Source organism: Pelodiscus sinensis, chromosome 4 (genome assembly GCF_049634645.1).
Source record: "Pelodiscus sinensis isolate JC-2024 chromosome 4, ASM4963464v1, whole genome shotgun sequence".
Taxonomy (NCBI): Eukaryota; Metazoa; Chordata; order Testudines; family Trionychidae; genus Pelodiscus; species Pelodiscus sinensis.
The window spans coordinates 101,050,166-101,074,348 of NC_134714.1; the positions used below are offsets into that span (position 1 = coordinate 101,050,166).

The 24,183-nt window shown below is 44.6% G+C and overlaps 1 long non-coding RNA gene across 2 annotated transcripts in view; it reads left to right on the forward strand.

Annotated features, from left to right (window-relative positions):
- Positions 1 to 20,667: 20,667 nt before the first annotated feature.
- LOC142829192 (uncharacterized) overlaps positions 20,668 to 24,183 on the forward strand; it is a 48,172-nt gene continuing 44,656 nt past the window's right edge. For both annotated transcript variants that reach the window (XR_012903596.1, XR_012903597.1), the window contains exons 1-2: positions 20,668 to 20,761; positions 20,903 to 20,952. This is a non-coding gene — a long non-coding RNA (uncharacterized LOC142829192). The remainder of the gene's footprint in view (positions 20,762 to 20,902; positions 20,953 to 24,183) is intronic.

The window sequence follows — 24,183 nt, forward strand, 5'->3', positions numbered from 1 at the left end:
GCACAATCCCCCTCCCCTCCTGCTCAGTTACTCATTCAAGCATATGGCTGAGCAGAAACATTTTAAGCTCTGAAAGCCTTTAGCTTTGCAGGCAGGCAGGCTGGTTTGGCAGCCTGCTGGTAAAGTCTCCTGCCAAAGCCTGATTCTGGCACACCAGGTCCTCTCTTTCCCAACCCTCTGCCCCCCACTCCTGCCCCACTACTCCACATACACTCATATCCCCTCCTAGAGCAGGCACCCCAATCTCCTTCCTGAGATCACAAGCCCCTCCTACCCTAGGTCACATCCCAAAACCCTGCACCCCAGTCCCCTGCCCTAGGCTACAACCGCCTCCTTCACCCAAACTCCCTCCCAGACTCCAGTGTCCCTCCTGCTCCCCAGACCCTTACCCCAAGCTTCCTTCTGCACCCAACCTCCATTCCAGACCCTGCACATCCTCCATTAATACCATGGGAGAGCATGGCCCTTGACCATTTTCCAAAATCTTGAAGTGGCCCCCCATTAAAAATGAAGGCCCACCCCTGAGTAAAGGACAAAAAATGTCAAATTGGCCTAAACAGGGTGACTTACCTTGGACACCAGGTGGGTCAAGGAACTATCAACCTTCTACAGACTAAGGTAGGGACTATCCAAAACTGGCCTAAGTCAAAGAAACAGGTCCAATCCTTCTTAGGCTTAGCGGGGTATTACAGGCGATTTGTACCGCACTACAGTGAGATCACTGCACCACTAACAGACTTACCCAGGAAAAAGCAACCAAACATGGTCCAATAGACTGACAAGTGCCAAGAAGCTTTTAACCAGGTTAAGGCTGCCCTGGTGTCTGACCCTGTACAAGGGCCCCAGACTATGGTAAGCCTTTTGTCGTCACCACAGACATGTCTGAGCATGGTGTAGGGGCATTTCTGATGTAGACAGAGCCAGATCAACTTCACCCTGTTGTGTTTCTCAGCAAAAAACTCTCTAAGTGGGAAAGACACTTGTCTGTCTCAGAATAGGAGAGCTATGCCATTGTGTATGCTCTAGAGAAGCTACGGCCATATATGTGGGGATGATGCTTTCTTCTGCTGACTGACCATTCTGCTCCGCAGCGATTTCATTCAGTCAAGAAGACTAACAAGAAACTCCTTCAGTGGAGTTTGGCTCGCCAAGACTTTTTGAAATACAACACATCTTTGTTGAAGCTTCTAACAAAGTGGCCGATGCCTTCTCCCACGAAAGTTTCCCAGAAAAAGGCAGTTAAAACTCTCCCTTTATCCAAGTAATTGTATTCCATGAATGTGGGGAATCATGTTTAGTTCTTTGTGTAATCAGTAGTAAATGTAGTGTGTGCATGTACTTTATTAATTGTATTTTATTCTAGATCTCCAGGAAGAAATCACAGACAGTATGGGCCAGCCTGTCCAGCACTGGCTGTGATTTGGAGAGGGGGAGGGGGCGGGATGATGAATAGGAGGAGTGCTGGCCAGCACCTGGTGACTAAGGAGTTAACATTCAAGTGGCTAGCCAGGTTGTTGGCAGGAAGCCAGAAGAACCAAAGGGGATAGAGTGCTGAAATTTGAATTGTACAAGATACCTTGCCTGTTTTCTTTGTGTGGGAGAGTTAAAAGACTTGAGACACAGAGGGTGTGTCTAGACTACACTTCTCTGTCGACAGAGAGATATAGATTAGGCACATCGAAACTGCTAATGAAGCAGAGGTTTAAATATCCCGTGCTTCATTAGCATAAATATGGCCACCGCTTTTTTTCAAAAAGGAGGGTTTTTTTTTTAAAAAACGGCAGTCTAGACGGGGATCTGTGGAAAATAAACCCTTTTTCGACAGATCCTGTAAACCTCATTTTTTGAGGAATACGGGATCTGTCGAAAAAGGGTTTATTTTTGACATCTGCATCTAGACTGCCTTTTTTTAGAAAAAACTCCGTTTCGAAAAAAAGCGGCAGCCATGTTTATGCTAATGAAGCATGGGATATTTAAATCCCTTCTTCATTAGCAATTTTGATATGCTTGATTTGCAACCCTCTGTCGACAGAGGGATGCAGTCTAGAGGTAGCCCCTATGATTTAAACCCAGGCAGGACTACCATGCCTCCAAGGAATTTGGGGCATGTAAGTGGACTGAACTAGGAAGGGATCATGAGTAAATAAAGGGGGGGAGTGTATCTAGTGGTGATTAGAGTATTTTTCTTTATTTTTGTGGTTTGGTTGGAACGTCTCTGTAGGAACCCATCCCTCCCCTGCCTCATTCACCACCTAAGAGTTATTCCCAGAGATTTTCTCTGTGTTTTAATTTCTTTTTCTTAGTTGCTCTGTAACACCCAGCAATCAAGTATGCTTTATCAAGTATCGTCTTCTGTTTTGTAATAAAAATCACCTTATTAAGGTGATGATTTGATTCTTGTATCCTAGAAAGTACAGGAGGTTTGTCTTTCTGTAGGTATGTGTAGTGCCTTGGGCTAAGATGTCAGCTACCAGAGACTGCAATTGTTTTCTCCCCACTCCCCCGCAGCTCTCTTTTGGTAAAGGAGCTTGGGGGTACCCCTCTAGAAGAAGTCCAAGTGCTTTCTTTCTGGGTTCAAGAAGAAAGGGGTTTTTTCTTTTATTTCAATTGTTGGAGGCAGCTTGTTACTCATAGATTTTAAGGTCAGAAGGGACCATTATGATCATCTAATCTGACCCCCTGCACAATACAGGCCACAGAATCTCACCCACTCACTGCTAGAATAATCCTCTCACCTATCTCTCAGAAATTGAAGTCCTCAAACGATGGTTTAAAGACACAAAGATGCAGAGAATCCTCCTGCAAGTGACCCGGGTCCCATGCTACAGAGGAAGGTGAAAAACCTCCAGGGCCTCTGCCAATCTACCCTGGAGGAAAATTCCTTCCCAACCCCAAATATGGCGATCAGCTGAACCCTGAGCATGTGGGCAAGACTCACCAACCAGACACCCAGAAAAAAGTTCTCTATAGTAACTCCTATCTTCCCACCATTGGCCTATTTACCACTGATAGTGAAAGGTCAAGATCATGTTACCTCATCAAACCATCCCCTTCATAAACCCATCTAGCTTAATCTTGAAGCCAGATAGGTCTTTTGCCCCCACTACTTCCCTTGGAAGGCTGTTCCAGAACATCACTCCTCTGATGGTTAGAAACCTTCGCCTAATTTTGAGTCTAAACTTCCTACTAGCCAGATTATATCCATTTGTTCTTGTGTCCACATTGGTATTGAGCTTAAATAATTCCTCTCCCTCCCTGACATTTATCCCTCTAATGTATTTAAAGAGAGAAATCATATCTCCCCTCAGCCTTCTCTTGGTTAAGGTAAACAAGCCAAGTTCCTTGAGTCTCTTTTCATAAGACAGGTTTTCCATTCCTCGGATCATCCTAGTGGCCCTTCTTTGTACCTTTTTGTTTATGTCTCAGAACCAGTGTATCTGTGACTCTGGGTGGGGGGGTTGTAAGTGGAGCCTAGAGGCAAAGTATTCATGGGCCTGCACCTGCTGCACTTGGAGTGCCAGAGAGGAGATCAGCCTGGACACTCTGGTTGTGGGTACTCAGGGTGCTGGAAGGAGGTAGGGCTTGAACCACAAGCTCTGGAGACTGAGGCCTTTGGGCCACTGGAAGACCCACCACCTTTACCTTCTATGGCTGCCTTAACCTTCCTATATTCAGCTAGTGCCAGGTCCAGCTGTGGGCAGGCTGTTGGTGGATGCTCAGCTGCTGCTGGGAGAGGAGGGGAGTTTGAGGGTGTGGCCTCAGCCCCCGGGGGCTGACAACTTGCCCATTAGGGCACTGGAAGACCCAGCCCATCACCTTACCTACAGCAGCCCTAAACCATCTTACATGCACCACTTCAGCACTAATCTATTGTTTCGTGTTAGGTTCTTGCCAGAGGTTCTTTCGTCAGTCACAGGGCAATAGCAGGTTCTGAAAGCCTGATTTGCAAATCAACCTCAACTGCATACACATTGTATCCTAAAAACATCTGTGAGCAGGGCTCTTCTATCTAATACTGAACATATACCCTTGCACTTTTGCCGGAGCTGATGGCTCTTTCTTTGCGAGTTCATACCTGCTTTGCAAAAGTAAACAATAAAGTCAACTGCATATAATGAAGAGGTCACTGATTAGCCCATCACAGAGACATCATTCAGGATCACAAAGTCTAAAAGCTACAGTGTAACTAATTGTTCCATCTGTCACTGAGTCTGAGCTATCTATTTCTCATTGGTAGTATGACAGAGCAGTCACACAATGTCTTTTACAATAAAAATAAGAAGTCCGTTTGTTTGGAATTTAGAATAGAGAGAGGAAACACTGACTGTACAGTGACCTAGAAGGTCCAAGAGAAAAGGCACAGAACAGCACATACTATAAACTCGGTCTCTTGTCTACAACAACAAGAGGAGCATAGGCTCCCGCCTTCTATAACTGCTATTTTCTTCCTCCACTGCCTATTTATCTCTGTTCTGCTGTCCATTGTTATGAGCTGCAATAGCAGCTCCAGACAGAAGCACTGATAATACCATCCTGAGTCTCCATTGCTTGGTTGCTTGCAGCTTTGGCAATCAGCCCCACAAGTTTCATTCCATGCAGGCTACTCATGGGCTAGAACCTAAACCCTGGGTTTGATCTTCCCCTTCTAGGTGTTCAAAATCCAAATCCAGAGCCAGACCTGTATTTGCAAGTGGTCACTATCTTTATCGTAGGTCAAACCAAAACCCTGAATCTAAAAGCCCAGGAACTTCAGGGTGTTTGAAATCCAGCTCTCGTCCATATTCTAACAGCTTGAGTCCATCTCGTATCCCACTGTTTCAGTACTGACCAATGCTTGACTGCCTGCCCTGCCTCTGTCCCAGTAATATATTTCATTTTCCGGTATTATACACACCTTTACATTCCATTGGGCTTCCGATGCACTAGAGCCTCGCACAGCCCTTCCTCCCACTCAGATTATCACACAAAGGACACACTTCCCAGCAAGAACAGCCAAAGGTGGTAGAAATTCCCTGTCTTTAGAAATGAATTTTATTGTCAGGCTAGTTCAGTTGAAACCTACATCACTTCTTTAGTGTTACACAATTTGAAACAACTCTGGTTGTTTGTAGAAGAACAACAAAATGATCCATCGCAGCTAAGGCCAAATGGCAATGAGAAACTGTCTTTCTTTGATCACTGCTTGAGCTAGTGGTTGCTTGTTTCAGTGACATAAAGACTTGGACCCAAGCAAATGCAGGGCCCCAATTTACAGACATCAGTCATAGGAAGATCAGAAGCTACAATTTGCCTCCCACTTTATCTCACTACTGACTGCGTGTGGAGATTACTTCACTTCCTAGCCAACCCAAGTGATTACAGGAGTATGCTCACCCTTTCGTCTGACTGCCATGGACAAACAAAACAAAACAAAACACACCCCAAACAGTGAATTTGCCATCCTTTCCGATGCTGGAGAGTATTTAGACTACTAGGTGTCTCTCAGAAAATAATTAAATTAGCAAAACACATTTATAATAGCAGTAAGGCTTTTAAAAGGTCATGTCGTCACACTCGTTAAATTGTTCATGCGCAATTACTGGCAAGAATTGCAACTTTTAATGGTTAGACAAAATTAACAATTTAATATATTGTATACAATATATAGTTTCAATGCTTGAAAGGTTCATAAAACTTGGAACTCTATTAAGTCACTAATCCATAGATACAACAATTTCATTATGCTTATAAATTCAACCCTTCTTATTTAAAATAAATTCGATATAGGATGGTTTAGACAGAACTGCACATGGCATTTAATTCTCTAAGGACTGATTTTTCTCGCTCCAATTTCACCCCAGTTTAACTCTATTGATTTCCACTGAGTTACTCCAGAATAATTTAGAGGAGAATCAAGCCTGTCCAAAAGAAATAACTGCAACTATTGCATAACATTTCCCAAAGAATATAAAAACAGCTGGGTTTACAGCTTGTCATTGACTATGCACAATGAAAGATGACCTTAATAAAACAAAACCACAATGCCTTCAATTTCAATAGGTTAGTTTCCTTTGTTGTAGAGGGTAGGTACAACATCTGACAAATGTTGACCTTTCAACCACTTACATAGTCAGACATTTCTTACCATGTTTCAGTGATTTATTTGTAGGAGAGGTAGCCAAGGAAATTCCTCTTTTGAAACTACCCAGTCTTTGGCTATAAATAGTCAATAACTTTCCAGCTAAGAAATGTGCTTTTCCCTCCCTTCCTTACACATTTAGCAGTGGATTGTATTATCATTTGATAAGCACATTAAGATATGCAACTTAACTCAACCCACAGCTTGGAGACATTTACATATCTATGCAATGTTCTAATAAATCTCTGCTCTAGTTATACTATTTCAGGCAAGAATATAGGGCCTTGGCCATAGTCAACTGAAGTCAACAAGAATTGCTCCATTTGGATATGATCCACAGTGGAGCTAACAGCTACTGTGGGCCCTGGGCAAGGTTGGAGGGTCCACACCTTGGAAGGGGCAGCGTGTCAGGTGGAAGGGCCAGAGTTGTTAGCCTAAGCCCTCAGAGCCGCATGGAGCACCCAGCACAGCTCTCTAACGGTGATTCAAAGGGGCCAGGGGTTCCAGCTGCTACCATTGCTGCAGTAGCCAGAGCCCTGGGCCCCTTTGAATCGTCCCCTTTACCCTATTGCCCCCTTTACCGTCCCCCCTTCAGTGGGCCTGCTGACCCATTAGTTGTGTTCTACCGTTTCTCTTTCCTTTTTGGGGGAGAGGTTTAGTTTTAATTTATTACATAGCAACCGACTTCAGCCCTCAGCAAGTGAATGCACACTTACTTAGGCTGGCACTAGATTATACATTAAACCACTTCTCCTGACACAGAGGAGAATGTAGGAGGGACAGAAAGGGGAGCGATTGCAGACTTTGTGAGGGACCAGGACCAGAACCCTAAGGATATTGACTGACACTGCTAATCATTAAGACAATCATAATAACTGTGACATAATAAAACTATGTTCCACATAGCATACGTGGCAAGAGAACAGAAGCATCCTTTACAAACTGATTGAATAACCCATCAGATAGGGTGCAGTTTGACTGGATTCCCAAGTCTGTACAGTAAGCAGCAGAGAGGCTGATAACATCAGAAAGTGAGTGGGAGAGCAATGCTAATTTATAGCAGTCGGTCAAGATCATAATATTTAGGACTAGAATAGAACAGGCTCAACCCTGCCTAATCTGAGCATTCTCCAGAGATTAATTGTAATTTGAAACATCTGTCACATGAGGACAAGAACTGTATAACATCATAGCAGGCTCCATAATGTGTAAGATTTGCAGATTGTAAAGCCAGCAGGGGCCCTATTGATTATGTAGTCTGACCTGTATGATACTGGCAATAGACTTTCACCTGGCAGTTCCTATGGTTTGTTTTCTGGCTAAAATAGAGATGTTTGGTAGTTTAGGTTCATCAAGAGAGCTGGGTGGTTTTGTAGTTTAGGTTCTGTGGCAAAGTCCTTGCCCAGGCCCCTCGCCTTGGGACCCCTACTTCAGCCACAAATCAACCAGAAACCCTTCTTGTGCAATCACCCAGGCTTTTTATTGTCCATGCCAATCTCCCACCACCTTCTATTTACATAGCTTTCATAGAATCATAGAGCTGTAAGAGACCTCAGGAGGTCATCTAGTCCAGCCCCCTGCCCAATCCCAGCTCAATAATCCCAGCCAGGGCTTTGTCAAGCCAGATTTCAAAACCTCTAGAGATGGGGATTCCACACCTCCCTAGGGAACCCATTCCAGTGCTTCACTACCCTCCTAGGGAAATAGTTTTTCCTAATCTCCAACCTAGAACTGGATACTAAAACCAGCCTAAGCCAAGAGGAGTTCCTTGATGTGTCTTTTGTTTTTTATGTAACAATAATATGAAGGAACCATCCACAATGGGGTCCAAATTCGTATGTTTGCTGAATATGCACAAGATGACAGGCACTACTATTCTCATAGGACTCTGGAGACTTCTGAAATATGGACCATGGTGAGCATCACTACCAAGTTCACAAGCTATTTAAAATGACACTACCCTATTCCTAGTCACCAACTCCTCTTTCAGACTACAGCAACTGGCAGGCTCTAAGACAGGCAGTAGGCCAGCTCCTTGTTTTCCTCAGATTGATGATGTCCTCTCACCGGAGAGCTGGCAAGGAGAAGTCAGCCCCATGTGGCTGTTTGCTTCCTGCAGATTCCCAGGCAAGGGCTCCGTGGTTTGAGAATCCCTGCATGAGAGCATTTGGCTACTGCAATGCGTTTATCTTTGATCTGAAACTGTTCATGCTGCCGTATCTAATGTGGAGTACATGGAGGGGAATGGAGAACAAGATCTGAGATCTGAACAAGTACTGCCTTGTGGTGCAGTGACAGAACATTTCCATCCAGCTGCTCCTATTTATAACAATGTGCTTTTCACCTGGGCCTATTGTACCGCATTTCTTAAAGAGACATGTACTACAGGAAATAAGGGTCTTATGGTTGGAGTGTTGCCTAGGACTCAGCAAAGGTAACTGTCAATCAAATGCTATGTGTTTGATTGCTCATTCTAGGGACACTGCACCATTTGTATGCCTCGATGGAATCCTTTGGGGTATGGAAACAATACCACTTACCAGCCTCACAAGCTTTGGGCGGCTAACTTTATTAATGCGTACAATGGTACTTCAGAGATCCCTGGTTGAAAACCAGGAAGGGTCTTGTTTCCTTTTATAGTAAGGCACTTTGGCAGCAGTAAAGAAGCTTTAAAATGGGAATAAATGTTAAATTAACGTTAGTTGTAAAGTCTGCTTTATGCTGCCAGAAAGGACTAACGTGGCCTTAGTGTAACTGAGAATCTGCCATATATTTATATACTCACACCTGTGCACATGTAGACATGCAGATACACACATAACTAATCAACTCCTTCATCGTGTCCTCTCCCACTATCATTGTGCTCCCATTATCACCTTCTATGTAAACTGAAAGGGCTAATGTTCTTGCCTCACATGGCAACATTTAGTTATGCTTTATTGCTTCCAATTAACTAAAGGAAGGAGGCAGACAGAGATAAAATTAGAAAAGCTGGTGTGTGATAGTGTTTTCTCTTTCATTTGCTGCTGAAGTTCTGAGGTTGACCTTTCAGAGCACAGAAACAGTTCAGACAACTAGTGCCAGATTCAAAGGTCTGTGTACTTGCAATAAACATGCACAGAAATTCCAGGGGCACCTCTTGGGCCCTTTGTCTCCAAATCTTCAGGCTTTCAACTTTTGAAGCTAGCTTCCAAAATTGCAGCAGGATCCATATGCCTGCACAACCGATGTGCAAGTTAAAGCCAGCTTTGAAAATCCCATTCCCTGTGAACAGAGCGCTAACAAGGATAAATACTCCTTCCTAACTTCACTCTCTTTGAAATACTCCTATATTTCCTGGTCTCCTATTTTTCCTGTTAGTGCTGAGCTAGCATGGCTCAGTCTGTTAGGTCAGACATGCCTCTCTGTGACAAATATCAGAGCAATCTATACTTGGAAATATTTTATATTGGAAGCTTTTTTTTCTTACTAGTACAGATTTTACTTTTAAAGTTCACCCCATCCTCCTACACATCCTTCTACCACAGCAAGGTGACCAATGTCAACAAATGCAGAGTAGCTGCAAACTATGAACCGGACAAGCATTTTGAGACTGATACAGATCAAAGACTTCCTTTGGGGTCAAAACTATTTTCCGCATAACTAAGTAACAAAGTGGGTAATAATTTGCACTTATCTACTGCCTTCCATTTGAACCTCTCGAAGTGTTTCAAGGCTAACAAGCACCCCAGGGCAAAGACACAGGGGCCCAAACATGCCGGGCAGTTTCCAATCTGCCAGGTCCTGGTAGGAAATGACTGTTTTCAGATTATGGGGAATAACTTGATTATGGCCCTAAAATCCATGTTACACAGGTGTTGTTGACTATATAAGGTGCAAGGCAGCACAGAATCAGGCCTCAGGTGTCTAGTTAACTTCTCTGCTCTTTTTCATTAAGGTAATTATGGTACCATATTTCACACATTTATCACTCTGAGCTCTGTAATGCTCACTCTGCTACACATACAGAAGATGTGAAACTTTTTGACAATTACAGTACTAAGTTGAGGAAGCTCAGTAATATTTTTTAAACTTATTTTACACCATATTCTTGTTGGAAAAATTGCAGCTATAATTTCACTGGTTTTGCTGAACAGGCCAAGCTTAGTAGAAAAACATGTTAGCTTCATGAACAGTGTGTATCATGATAATTCTGAATATGAGAATCACAGAGCTATGATATCCCATTACACACACAAAAAGAGGGCAGTTTTCTAAGGCAACTGGACAATGAACGTTCTCTGCCAACAACAGGCTCTGCTTCATCTTCTAGATGTATGTTTCTCCTCTTGATGGCTCTCCTGAGAAGTGATATTGCTGCTCTCTATAAATGTTTCATCCAGATCCTGGACAGAGGTGGACATTTCCTCTAGGGTCTAATCCTGTGACAGGCTGTGGGCACTCAGGGATTCAAAGTCTTTCAGCACCTTGCATGATCGAACACTTTTCTGACCATTGGGAAGACCAAGATTAAATTTCATTTCAAATACTGATTTGAGCATGTAATAATTCCTCTCTTAGTGGCCTGCTTCTTCTGATTTTGCAATAAAGGAAGAATCTGCAAGTCATCTATATGTGCAATTTTATGAGAGACAGACAAAGAAGGACCTTGGAACATATTCGCTTCCTGACGTGAGCACTACCCCCAGAACTGCTCTAAGAGGATACTCTACCTGTGACCTCACTGCTCACAAGTTTGGATTATGCCAGCACATTTATTTCTACTGAAATGCAAAACAGTTCCAGAAAGGAGCAATTTCTGCTGATGCAGAAGTCTACTTAGATGACATGCATATAGCACAGCCCACATAAATTACAGTTGGCCTCCATCTAGCCAAACCAATGGGTGACACATTCATGGTTCTAAATAAAAATCTAACAATGTGATTGTTTTGATTGCCATGATTTTTCATAGTCCATGCTGAATGTGTTTAGAATATATGTTGATATAGGACTAGATTAGGGAAAAGGAATTTAAAATCCTAAACTGCTGAGTAATATATTCATAGTAGCATAGTAGCCTTAGGCAGACACAGCAGCCAGTCAAACCACTGCATTTGTGCTTGGAAAGGTATTGAAATGGTATGCAAACATAAAATATGCAAACTATGCTGCTGTTCCAGTGCAAATAGTACTTCTGCCCGCTACCATGATGCCCATACATTAGCAAGCTGGCACACGTGGTCTCCAAGTGCACAACAAATTCTTGGTATCAAGACCCAACTATTTTGTTTTTGCACAACCCATTTACTGATGGCATCCTCATACAGAGATCCAGGTCGGACAGAGTCCAATCAGCCCTTTTATAGATACTGGACCTATCACACTGGTTTAGGAGTCCATGGAGGAATTGTTAAACCAATCAGTGCATTCCTTCCTAGGCAGTCAACAGTGCATTGTTTTAGCTGTGGCAGAAACTGGCATGCAACCAGGGACTATTTGCTCTTGGCGATGCTGGGTCTCCATGGCCAAATAACTCTTACCACCTCGGACCACTGCTAAAAAGCATTCAGTAGATGAAAGGATCAGACAACAGCCACAATGGGCAGAAATCAGCAGGTTTTGTAGAGGTTAGAAGGGTTGCTACAACATCCATGTGTGAAAAGATAGAGACTAGTTTACTGCAGTTTTAAAAGCTGAGAGCTATGATTATAGCATTGTCCCTTTTGGGCTACTCAATTTGTGTGTCCTGAGGATGTTCCAGTTGGAAGTGGAAATTCTGCTATTTCTGGCATGATGCAATCTTATGTATGTACAAAAATACACAAAGTTCTGCTTCACTGAATGTAGACGAAATCAAAACCAAAGAGCAGTATCTTAGCTTGCAGCCTCTTTAGCCAACCATCCCAGACACTCTCTCTAGCTTTTTTCAGGGTCATGTGCTCACAGGTTACTACTTGGCCTTCTTGTTTTTTTGCCTCTGCTTCTTCCTTTGTTCTCAGTTTCTAAGCATGTTGCCCGTCCTCTCCCCCTCTCTCCCACACACACACACCTCTAACACCTTCCATCCAATCCCCCTTCCCCAATTTTAGGTGCATGGAGACAGTTTTCTTATTGATTCATCCTGAAAGCTGTAAATCTCAGTCTCAATGTAGTAACCCATATCTCTTAGCATGATACAGTAAACTTCCGATAATCCAGCACCTTTAGGACCCAGGGGGTGCTGGATTATCAGATATGCCAGACTATCAGAAGTGAGGGCTATCAGGGGTCTGGGGTGGAGTGGGGGGATGCCACCCCAGACCCCTCATAGCCCCCCCTTCCGATAGTCCGGTTCTGCCCCAGACGTCCCCGATTCAGCCGCTGCTGGTCAGTTTGGTCCGGTAGCGCCACCCCTCAGGGCTGCGGGACCAACCCGGCAGCACTCCAGCTGCTCTTGGGGATGCCTGGACCAGAGCAGCTGGGGTGCTGCGAGGTTGGTCCCACAGTGCCGAAGGGTGACGCTACGGGACCAACCCAGCAGCACCCCAGCTGCTCTGCCCCAGGCTTCCCAGAATCAGCCACTGGTTAGTTTCAGCAGCAGCTGAATCGGGGAAGCCGGGCGCAGAGCAGCTCCAATTGTTCGGCTGCCTGAGCACTTCCGGGTTCCTGATGGTGCCGGACCATCAGGAGTGCCGGAGCATTGGATGCCGGACTAACGGAGTTTTACGGTAATACTATTATTATTTAAATTGCACTATGACTCCAAATAGTCTTACATAGCACTTTCCAACTATAAATCTCAAAGCAATTTATGGAAGATCAGCTATCCCCATTTTACAGACAGGAAAATAGCAGCACAGAGTAGTGATGTGAATTGCCCAAGATCACCCAGGTCAGTGGCAAAGGACCAGACTCCAAATCTATCAGCTCCTACTCAAACAACTTTTCTAATTAACCAGATGAGTCATTGTTTCCCCAAACACAGAGACGACTCCCACCACCCAAAGCACATAACAGGAGAGAAGTACAACACACCGGTTGGAGGAACAGGGTGAAGGGAGAGACCGTATGTGTTAGCTCCAGCCAGAGCTATTTATTTATTTGTTTAAATAAAAATTGACATTGGAAGTGATGGTGTCGGTATTCTCTGGTTTGGTTTGTTTTATTGGAGGGGGAGGGAGAGCAATAGGGGAGAATAAGAAATAGGAGGAGGGAAGGAAAGAAGCAGCACCGGGGACAGGAAGGTCAGGTCAAAGTTTACAGTAAAACAGAATTTTACCCTAGACTCACCACTCATAGATGTTCAAATATCTGGAGTGATACCCCCTACATCAGATGTCATGGGGAGGGGAAGGGGTAGCAGGAGGGCCAGGAGATAAACTGAGAAGTGTGTGTGTGTGTGTGGGCAGCACGCAAGGCCAGGGGAGAGACCCAGCCCTGGACTTCGGTGGAGCTGGGCCCTGGGCACCACAGGCCCATACAAAACTCGTACCCTGTGAATGGATTCAAATTAAGACATAACCACTTGAGAACAGTGCCGGGAAATCCTTCCTATGTGTATGAACAGCAGGACAATGGAACAAACTGCCCCCTGGTTTCAAGAAGGGGCTGGACAGCCATCTGTCTCAGATGATTTAGACACAAAATCCTGCACCTTAGCAAGGGGACAGGGGTCCCCTTTAAGCCTACGGCTCTATGATCTAATTGATACAAGAGCAGGTTGTGACTGAACATTATTATATTTGTGCAAATTAGTCTCTTGACCTACAACATCATTGCTATGCTGCTCCAAGGCATTTATAGAGCAAAGATGAACAACCATGCCAAATTATACCTTAGATGAGCTCTTCAGGCTCCAATCCACTTGTAACCCAAGCTTAAACAGGAATCTGTGCTTCAGGTGGTCTGTTTGAGTTGCTGCCAAGAACCTTTGAGCAAACTAAGTGCCCACTGCTGCATTCCTTGTGCACCTGGACACGCACAAATCTCAGTGGTTTTGGAACTCATGGAAGAGAGATCGGACTCCAGGTGGGAATTGTGGGTGCTGCATATTTCAAAAGAGGATCAGTACATTCAGAAACTCCAACCAAGCTGTTTTCTCTCCAATTACACTGAGGCATACCTGAGAGCACCATTTAGCTTGACATCCTTATCTGAGCTGCTCCATTAATATGACCAGATGTAGTCCTTTTGATTACATTGGAGTAGGAGGTAACTAAAGTGCCTTCATCCTTTCATGCATTTGCTCTGTTGGAAGTTCTGCCAGGAGATGGCAGTGCAATGCCACAGTGATTGAAGTGCTCTGCATTTGGCATCTTCAGACTGCCAACAATAGACAGGTAATGAGTTAAAGTGTTGGCAGCACAACCCTCCTCATTCCCAATCCCTTATTTAGTAAGTTCTTTTCAATAGCTCCAGTGCTTCCATACTCGACTGCCTTTCATTAGGCTAGCTGGGAGACACCGCTCAGATCAGATGAGATCTTTGAAATCACTGCTGAGCATGAAAATCTAGTTCCAAATCCTCTAAAATTTCTCCTAAAAATCTATTCATTATTTTTGTAATTGCAAAGAAGACCGTGGATGAGAGCAAGCGATTTGTGATGTCATGTAACCATTTTGTAATAGGAGCAACAGGTTATTGCACATGTCTTACATATGAACCCATGTGAATTTATAGGCTGATTGATTCAGATCCCTGGGCACAAGATTTTCAAATGCTTTCACTCGCACAGGCAAATGGAGCTGAAGTAAGGAACTGAGCCGAGTTTTCAGGCAGCTTGAAGTTCGACAGCGTTCCCATGGAGGCTACCATGGAGATGTACTCTGCCCATTGCCTGGCTTTGCAAGCCAGCTCTCTGCCTTGGGGAGGAAAGGGATTTGTAGTGTGCTTGTTGCATAAATGCACCACACTCAAGGGACATGACTAAAGTTCTGCCAGCAGAACTTAGGCAAGCTCTGTACAATTGTCCTCAGCACTGAAAAGCAGGCTTTATGGCTCAGTATATACTACATCAATGTTTTTCAAGCAGCGGTAGGAGTACCCTTAGGGGTACTTGAGAGAAGTTGAGGGGGTACGTTAACACCACTGAAATTTGGAGAAATTTACAGCACTTTAATATTTTTGCACTTTTTACAACCAAAATATTACCTGGCTATGATTAAGTTGTTTAAACAAATGTGTTGCAGTGGTAGAAAAAAATGTGTGTGTCTGAAAACTGTAGGTACTGGTGGTACTTATAATTTTTTCTAAAAGGGGTACTTTATATAAAAAAAAAAAAGGTTGTGAAACACTGTACTTCATAACAGGTAGGGGGGAAAAAAGCTTTCCAAAGGAAATTGAGAGGAATTTAAGAACAAGTGGATTTTAATTACCAGGCGTGGCCAGAAGACAGATTCTGTTTTGTAAACAATGTTGAGATTCCAGAATATAGTTTTCTTTCTCCTCTCTTGTTCAGATGACACTTAATTTTTTTTATTTTTGGCAAAACATGTGGAGAGAGACAGGCTGACATAGATGTGTTGCCAATAGCTCAATGGTTAGAGAACTATGGACTTGGCAGACCCAACCACCAGGGTACTTGCAATGCTAGGATTTCGGGATCCAATAAAATCTTAAGTCAAACCCACACATTCTGCAAAGGTTCAACAAATTGCTATTTTCCATTTTAAGAAATTCCTAACCAGCTCTAGTTGCGATCCAGACAGGAACTTAGACAGGACATTCACATAAAAGTACAAGCAGCCCTTCCCAGGGGATCTTTCATGGCTGAAAATGGCCAGGACTATGGTTTTATGGCTCCTCCAGCAGTTACTGGTTCTCCGGAACTCTAGTCTGCACTGCCTTAGCACTAAATCAGAGGAATGATGAGCATCTAAGGAACTACCAGCACTACTTCTGCACAACTGGATCTTACTGAATAGGTTCTGGGCCGTGGGTGTCTGGTGTGTAAGGCAAAACAAGGCACAGTCTACCAAAGCTTGTGAAGATCGGGAGAGATCCCGGATGACTGCAAAAAGGCAAATGTAGTGCTCATCTTTAAAAAAGGGAAGATGGACAATCCAGAGAACTACAGACCAGTCGGCCTTACCTCAGTCCCCGGAAAAATCATGGAGGGGATCCTCAAGGAATCCATTTTGAATCACTTGGAAGAGGGGAAAGTGATCAGGAATAGTCAGCATGGATTCACGAAGGGCAAATTGTGCCTGACAAATCTGATTAGCTCCTATAATGAGGTAACTGGCTCTGTGGACGTGGGGAAGGCAGTGGACATGATATACCTTGACTTTAGCAAAGCTTCTGATATCATCTCCCACAATAACTTGCCAGCAAGTTAAGGGAGTATGGATTGGATAAACAGACTGTAAGATTAATAGAAAGCTGGCTAGACTGTCAGGCCCAACGGATAGTGATCAACAGCTCAATGTCAGATTGGAGGTCGGTTTCTAGCGGAGTGCCCCAAGGATCTGTTCTAGGACCAGTTTTGTTCAACATCTTTATTAATGACCTGGATGAAGGGATGGATTGCACCCTCAGCAAGTTTGCAGATGACACTAAACTGGGGGAGAGGTAGATATGCTGGAGGGCAGGAATAGGGTCCAGAGTGACGTAGACAAATTAGAGGACAGGGCCAAAAGAAATCTGGTGAGGTTCAACAAGGAGAAGTGCAGAGTCCTGCACTTGGGATGGAAGAATCCCAAGAAATGCTACAGGCTGGGGACGGACTATCTAAGTAGCAGTCCTGCAGAAAAGGACCTGGGGGGTTACAGTGGATGAGAAGCTGCATATGAGTCAACAGTGTGCCCTTGTAGCCAAGAAGGTGAATGGTTGCATTAGGAGGAGCATTGCCAGCAGAGTGATTATTCCCCTTTATTCATCTTTGGTGAGGCCACATCTGGAGTATTGTGTCCAGTTCTGGGCCCCCCACTATAGAAAGGATGTGGACGCATTGGAGAGGGTCCAGCGGAAGGCAAACAAAATGATTAGGGGGCTGGAATGTATGACCTATGAGGAGAGACTGAGAGATTTGGGCTTATTTAATCTGCAGAAGCAAAGAGTGAGGGGGGATTTGATAGCAGCCTTCAACTTCCTGAAGGGAGGTTCCAAAGAAAATGGAGAAAGCTGTTCACAGTAGTGATGGATGGCAGAACAAGGAACAATGGTCTCAAGTTTCAGTGGGAGAGGTCTAGGTTGGATATTAGGAAAAAACTATTTTCCTAGGAGGGCAGTGAAGCACTAGAATGGGTTACCTAGGGAGGGGGCCTCTGACCCTAGAGGCTTTTAAGTCTCGGCTTGACAAAGCTCTGGCTGGGTTGATTTAGTTGGGGTTGGTCCTGCCTAGAGCAGGGGGCTGGACTTGACCTCCTGAGGTCTCTTCCAGCTCTATGGTTCTATGATTCTAAAGCTGGGGCTGTGTTCCCCGGCCTCCAGCTGCCACAGGGGTTGCTGTGGGATTGTTAGCACGGTTCAGGCAGTGTCCAGGGCTGCTGGGAAGGCAGAGAGCAGGGAGTCTCCTCAGCAGCCTGCCCCTGAACCTGCCTGGCACAGACACAAGGCTTGAATTATAGTCACATGGTTTCTCCCTGATGCTCCAGATCTCCCACTGAGCTGCCCACACCCAGACGGCCCCACATCCAGGACCCCTGCAATAACCCTTCCACACTTAGCTCATGCTGGGCTGAGCTTGCCCAGCCACATCTGGTACGCCTGGCAGAAAGGAGCAGTACCAGCCATTACACTGGGTTAGAGTCACATGAAGCCACTGCCGAATTCCTGTACTGGGGGAGGCTGGGGCTTCAGGTGATCTCCCCACCACAATGCAGCCAGTGTCCTGTGCTTCCCTCTCCTAGAAATGAGAAGATGAGGGGTTTTCTCAAAGGCCTTCCTGTCCCAGATGTCCAGTTTGACATTAGACCCATCACATAAGGCTTGGTCTCAAGGGGAGTTTATCTACTGATTTCAAAAAGCCCAGTGGATAAGCAACTCAATTATCCTGTGCCTGAGAGATAATAGTAATTCTTGCCTGCCTCACAGGAGTTTGTGTAAATTCATTGGTTTTAGTTGGGTGTTTTGGTGTCATCCCATGGAAAGTGCTGAGAAGTGCAGTTTTGCAACATGTTTTTTATGATTTCAAAATCTTTCTGCAGTATTTTTCCAGTAGCCACTTCTCCTGGATTGCAGAATTTCAGTTTGGGGCTTTATGGGATGAATCCTTCTCCCATTGTGTGATGCTGGAGCAATTTGCCAGAAGAGGCAAGAGGGGCAGTGAGAGCAGGGCTCTCAAAGATACAGGTAGGCCAGCCAGCCTTATGCAGTGTGTGCTGCAAGGAGGCCTGGATCATTTGTGGTGGCAGGTGGGACTGGACAGCACAATAAATGGCCAGGAGGGATGGATCTCCTCCCTCTGGACCAGAGGAGTCCTTCAGAGCTTCCCCACAGGTAATCAGTGGCCTGAGTCAGGGCAATTTGCTTTTGTTTTGTTTTTACTTGTTTACATTCTGTGATGGGCAGGGCAAGGGAAGCACTTGATTGGGGAGGGCAGTGATCTTGAGCAGTGGGAGCCTGGGGAGAGAGGGCAGGGGCAGGAATGAAGGGGGAGCAGAGGGAGGAAGAACATGGTGGCAAGGAAGAGAGAAGTTATAGGATAGGGCTCAACTCTTTTCAGTCTCATCTCTTTCCAGTGTTTGCCTGGTGAGAACTAGGCTGGGGATTTGGTTCCTTCACCCCTGGGGATATTGGCTCTACCAGTCCGATACATAAAGCTGGCACTATCATGCTGCCTCAGTGAGACATTTTACCTTCTTGGATCTGTGAGCTGGATGGGTTAAAGCAGCAGCCAGCCTGGATTTTACTGGCATGTCCCTTGACAATTCTTATTCATTGTCTGAGTTGCTTACTGCTGTTGGAACAATCAACATAGGAAGCCCTCACTTGTTTGTATGAAGAAGTGAAAATAAGGCAGCAACTTTTGCAGCCTGATTCTAGTAGTCATCTTCCTCTCAGGAGGACAAATGACAGCTCAGGGCAAGGCCTGACACCTTGTTTGATTGTGTGAAGAAAGGTCAGAGATTTCTCAATTAGCTTTAACTAGTGTTTGCCATTCTGTGTTCCCCAGGATAAATAAGAGGAGTTTGGGGCCTTTGCAAGCTGCCTGCATGTCTGATATGAAGGTCTCTAATAAATCTGTGACTGACATTTCTTATTCCCAAATGTAGTGCTGTTAATTAGGTACCTTCTGCATATCTGGCACATGGTACAAAACATGCTCCATTTTGGTGAGAAAAATTGCAGAAAAGTGGAGGGTTTTTTCAAAAATAATTTGCTTCAGTTCAGGGATTTGGCTGGAAGGGGACAAGCACGCAGGGACACAGGATGCACAGGGAAGAGAGGAGGGAGATAGTGGGAAGGGGGTGGGGCCTGGGTTGGCAAGAGGGCAGAGCCTGGGCTGGGAAACTACTTCCTTCCCAACTGCTTCACCAGCCGCCCATGTGCCTTCTTAGCACAGATATTATTCCTATTTGTTTGGATGCAGGTTTGAAACAAAATGCAAAGACATTTAAAAGAAATCTTTATGGGCAAAAGGTCTTTCAGTAAGAGGGACAGTGATTAATATTCACAAATTATCCTGTGGGACTTTGTTGGCACAGGAAACAGACTAAATACAGCACTGTGCTGATAACACAGTATCTGCTGCCAGTTCTACAAGAAAATAGCAGATACCGGCTTCCTGAAGAGAAACTGGCTAAAGCAACCAAACAACAGTCGTTCTCACATTGAAGATACACAATGCACCCCTTTTCCTCAAGCAAAGTGTCATAGCAATGCTCCAGAACACTACAGCTCATAGTTCCTGCAGAATACCCTACAGTTGTGTGCTACTTTGTACCAGATCATAGTTACAGCATATCACAAGCTGCACTATGCCTTGCCCTAATGAAATATGCATTGGGTGCATAGCTAATTGAAAGGAATCACAGCTTGCTTCCTTTTTTTTTTTTTGACCCTCTGTTCCAGAGAGAAGCCATCAAAGGCAAAGTACTTAGTTTTCCCTCTTTAATACCAACACCTACCTACACAAATATAAATAACCAAGCAAACTTCCACACTACTTCTCTTGGAAGTATGACAAGGAAAAAAAACTGCTTTAGTTATTTTTTCCATTGAATTCAAATGGTTTACAGGTGAGGATTAGGTTTCAATAGCTACAACTCTCAGTGATGTGAAAAATACACTCCCTTCAGAGCTGTAGCTATACTTAAGGACATTCCCAGTGTACATCAGGTCCCGGAATAGTTCATGACTCTCTTATATTAGCAATAACTTCTTGACTCCTAATGCAGCATGAGGAGCTTCCTATAAACACGGAGCTGTGAAAGGCCGTACTCCCTGGGGTGTGGGCCTCCCTGGTTGAGGAGAGTTATGACCAGGTGAACCTAAACTGACTCTTTCCATTTCTAGGAACAGCCCACAGCTAACCACAAGAAAATTAGGCTGCTCTGACATGCTGGATGGGGGAAGGGGGGTGTTAAACTCATACCAGCAGGAGAGACATAAAGGGAGCTTACAGCTATTTTTGTCCTTTCGTGCTCAGTCTCTTGGCAGAACTCAGTGCTGCTGCTGAAAGGATGAATTTGCCTTTCCGCTCATGCCTTTAACATTTGATAGGAACAAATCCAAGAAAAGGTCATTCCTGTTTCTGTTCTAATCAGGGCAAGATTTATGTATGTAAATAGGTTTGGGGAGTTTTGGGGCAAGCCTTGGAGAGTCCTTTATTGCCTCTAGTAGAGGAGCAGTTGACCCATGTGCATTCACTTTTCATTGCAGGGTGTGGAGTTTGGACTTTTAATTGAGTGACAGACTCAACCACAACACAAGTAAGCCTTCTAATTGCACATAGCTGACCGGTGGTATTTGAGATGCTCACACCTGGACCAAGGACAAGAAACATTGTCAAGGGGGAGAAGTATTGGCTGAACCATAGCCAAGGAAAAATAACCCCAACTATACGTACAGTATGATGGGGGCTAATTTGGCTACGACAAATCAGGAAAGAGATCTTGGAGTTATCGTGGATAGTTCTCTGAAAACTTCCACACACTGTGCAGCAGTGGTCAAAAAGGCAAATAGGATGCTAGGAATTATTAAGAAAGGGATAGAAAATAAGACCCAGAATATCTTACTGCCCCTGTATAAAACTATGGTACGCCCACATCTTGAATACTGTGTACAGATGTGGTCTCCTCACCTCCAAAAAGATATTTTGGCCTTGGAAAGGGTTCAGAAAAGGGCAACTCAAATGATTAGGGGTTTGGAACAGGTCCCATATGAAGAGAGGTTAAAGCAACTGGGACTTTTCAGTTTAGAAAAGAGGATACTGAGGGGGGATATGATAGAGGTATATAAAATCATAAGTGGTGTGGAGAGGGCGGATAAAGAAAAGTTCTTCATTAGTTCCCATAATAGAAGGACTAGAGGACACCAAACGAAATTAATGGGTAGCAGGTTTAAAACGAATAAAAGAAAGTTCTTCTTCACACAGCGTGTAGTCAACCTGTGGAACTCCTTGCCAGAGGAGGCTGTGAAGGCTAGGACTATAACAGAGTTTAAAGAGAAGCTAGATAATTTCATGGAGGTTAGGTCCATAAAAGGCTATTAAGCCAGAGGGTAGAAATGGTGTCCCTGGCCTCTGTTTGTCAGAGGCTGGAGAAGGATGGCAGGAGACAAATCGCTTGATCATTGTCTTCGGTCCACCCTCTCTGGGGCACCTGGTGCTGGCCAGTCTGCAGACAGGCTACTGGGCTAGATGGACCTTTGATCTGACCCAGTACAGCTGTTCTTACGTAAGGATTTACAGAGCACTGCCCAGGGCAGGCCTAGCTGAAGCTCACTTTCATGAGTTGCCACTTCACAAAGTATTTAAAACACACACAGTTGGGCAACAGGGATCTATCAGCAATGGAGGGTTTATTGCTTGAAATGGAGGAAACAGTAATGTAAGCTAATGGCAACGGCCTATGGCTCCTTTTTCATTATCTCAACATTTCTGCAAATCCACTGGTACCCGCTTTCTAGCTGTGGCTATCCACAGCTCATTTTTGTAGCTATGGATACAAATTTTGTAGCCGCACGGGCTCTGCTTATCTCCAGCCTGAGACAGGCTTCTCTTCCATTCTTTACTGAGAATCCCCTTATGGCTAACATGATATAAAACCAAGTTTGCCGTTTTGCTTGCCAAATCAATTCCTTGTAGGGAATGTTATCACTCTTCCTGTTTACTAGGCTTGATTGAGCCTTGTGTTATGTGAACGGAAGCTGAAAATACAGAAGTTGTGGAATTATTGGGCCTTTACACACCCTTCTAGTTTGCTCTGGGCAGGTCATGGGGTGGTTCCACAGACATCAGGAAATGCTATTCCTAATGCACTCTAATATGCCATTAGCCTTCTTGGGTACAAGGGCACACTGTTGACTCATATCCAGCTTCTCATCCACTGTAACCACTAGGTCCTTTTTTGCTGAACTGCTACTTAGACAGCCTGTCCGCAGCCTGTAGCAGTTCTTGGGATTCTTCCATCCCAAGCGCAGAACTCTACACTTGTCCTTGTTGAACCTCATCAGATGTTTTTTGGCCCAATCCTCCAAATAGTCTAGTTCACTCTGCACCCTACCGCTACCCTCCAGCTTATCTACCTTTACCCCTCGTTTAGTGACATCCCCTCATCCAGGTCATTAATAAAAAAGTTGAATAAAACCGGCCCTAGAACTGACCCTTGGGGCACTCCGCTAACCTACTGCCAGCCAGAAATTGAGCCGTTCATCACTACCCATTGAGCCTGACAATTTGGCCAGTTTTCTATACACCTTACAGTCCATTTATCCAATTCATATTTTCTTATCTTGCTGGCTAGAATATTGTGGGAGACAAAATCAGAAGCTTTGCTAAAATCAAGGTATATCACTTTCACTGCCTTCCCCATGTCCCCAGAGCCAGTTACCTCATCCTAGAAGCTAATCAGATTGGTCAGGCACGACTTGCCCTTCGTAAATCCATGTTGACTATTCCTGATCACTTTCTCCTCTTCCAAGTGCTTCAAAATGGATTCCTTGAGAATCCCCTCAATGATTTATCCAGGGACTGAGGTAAGGCTGACTGGTCTGTAGTTCTCTGGATTGTCCTTCTTCCCTTTTTTAAAGATGGGCACTACATATGCCTTTTTCCAGTCATCTGAGACCTCTTTCAATCATCATGAGTTTTCCCACATCATTTGTCACTAGGTTACCTCCCTCATTGAGTAAGGGCCCCACACACTCCCTGATCACCCTCTTATTGATAACATGCCTGTAGAAACCTTTCTTCTTACCCTTCACTTCCCTTGCTAGCTGCAATTCCAATTGCGCTTTCACCTTCCTGGTTAGCCCCCTGCATTCTCAAGCAATATATTTATACTCCTCCCTTGTCATCTGTCGAAGTTTCTACTTCTTGTAAGCTTCCTTTTTATGTTTAAGCTCGCCAAGATTTTCCCTGGTAAGCCAATATAGTCACCTACCGTATTTCCTTTTCTTACCGCACATTGGGTTGGCTTGTTCCTGTGCCTTCAATAAGGCATCTTTAAAATACTACCAGCTCTCCTGAACTCCTTTCCCCTTCATGTTAGCATCCCAGGGGATCCTGCCCATCAGTTCCCTGAGGGAGTCAAAGCCTGCTCTTCTGAAGTCCAGGGTGTGTATTTTGCTACTCTCCTTTCTTCCTTAGGTCTGGATCCTGAAATCTACCATCTCATGATCTCTGCTGCCGAGGCTGACACCTACCTCTACTTCTCCTACTAGTTCCTCCCTGTTTGTGAGCAGCAGATCAAGCTGCGCATGGCCCCTGGTCAGTTCCTTCAGCAATTGTACCAAGAAGTTATCCCCAACATTCTCCAAAAACTTCCTGGATTGTCTGTGTACTGCTGTATTGGTCTCTCAACAGATATCAAGGTGATTAAAGTCCCCCATGAGAACCAGGGCCTGTGATCTGCAAGCTTCTCTCAGTTATCTGAAGAAAGCCTTGTGAACATCATCCAGCTGGTCTGGTGTTTTATAGCAGACACCAACCACAACATCAT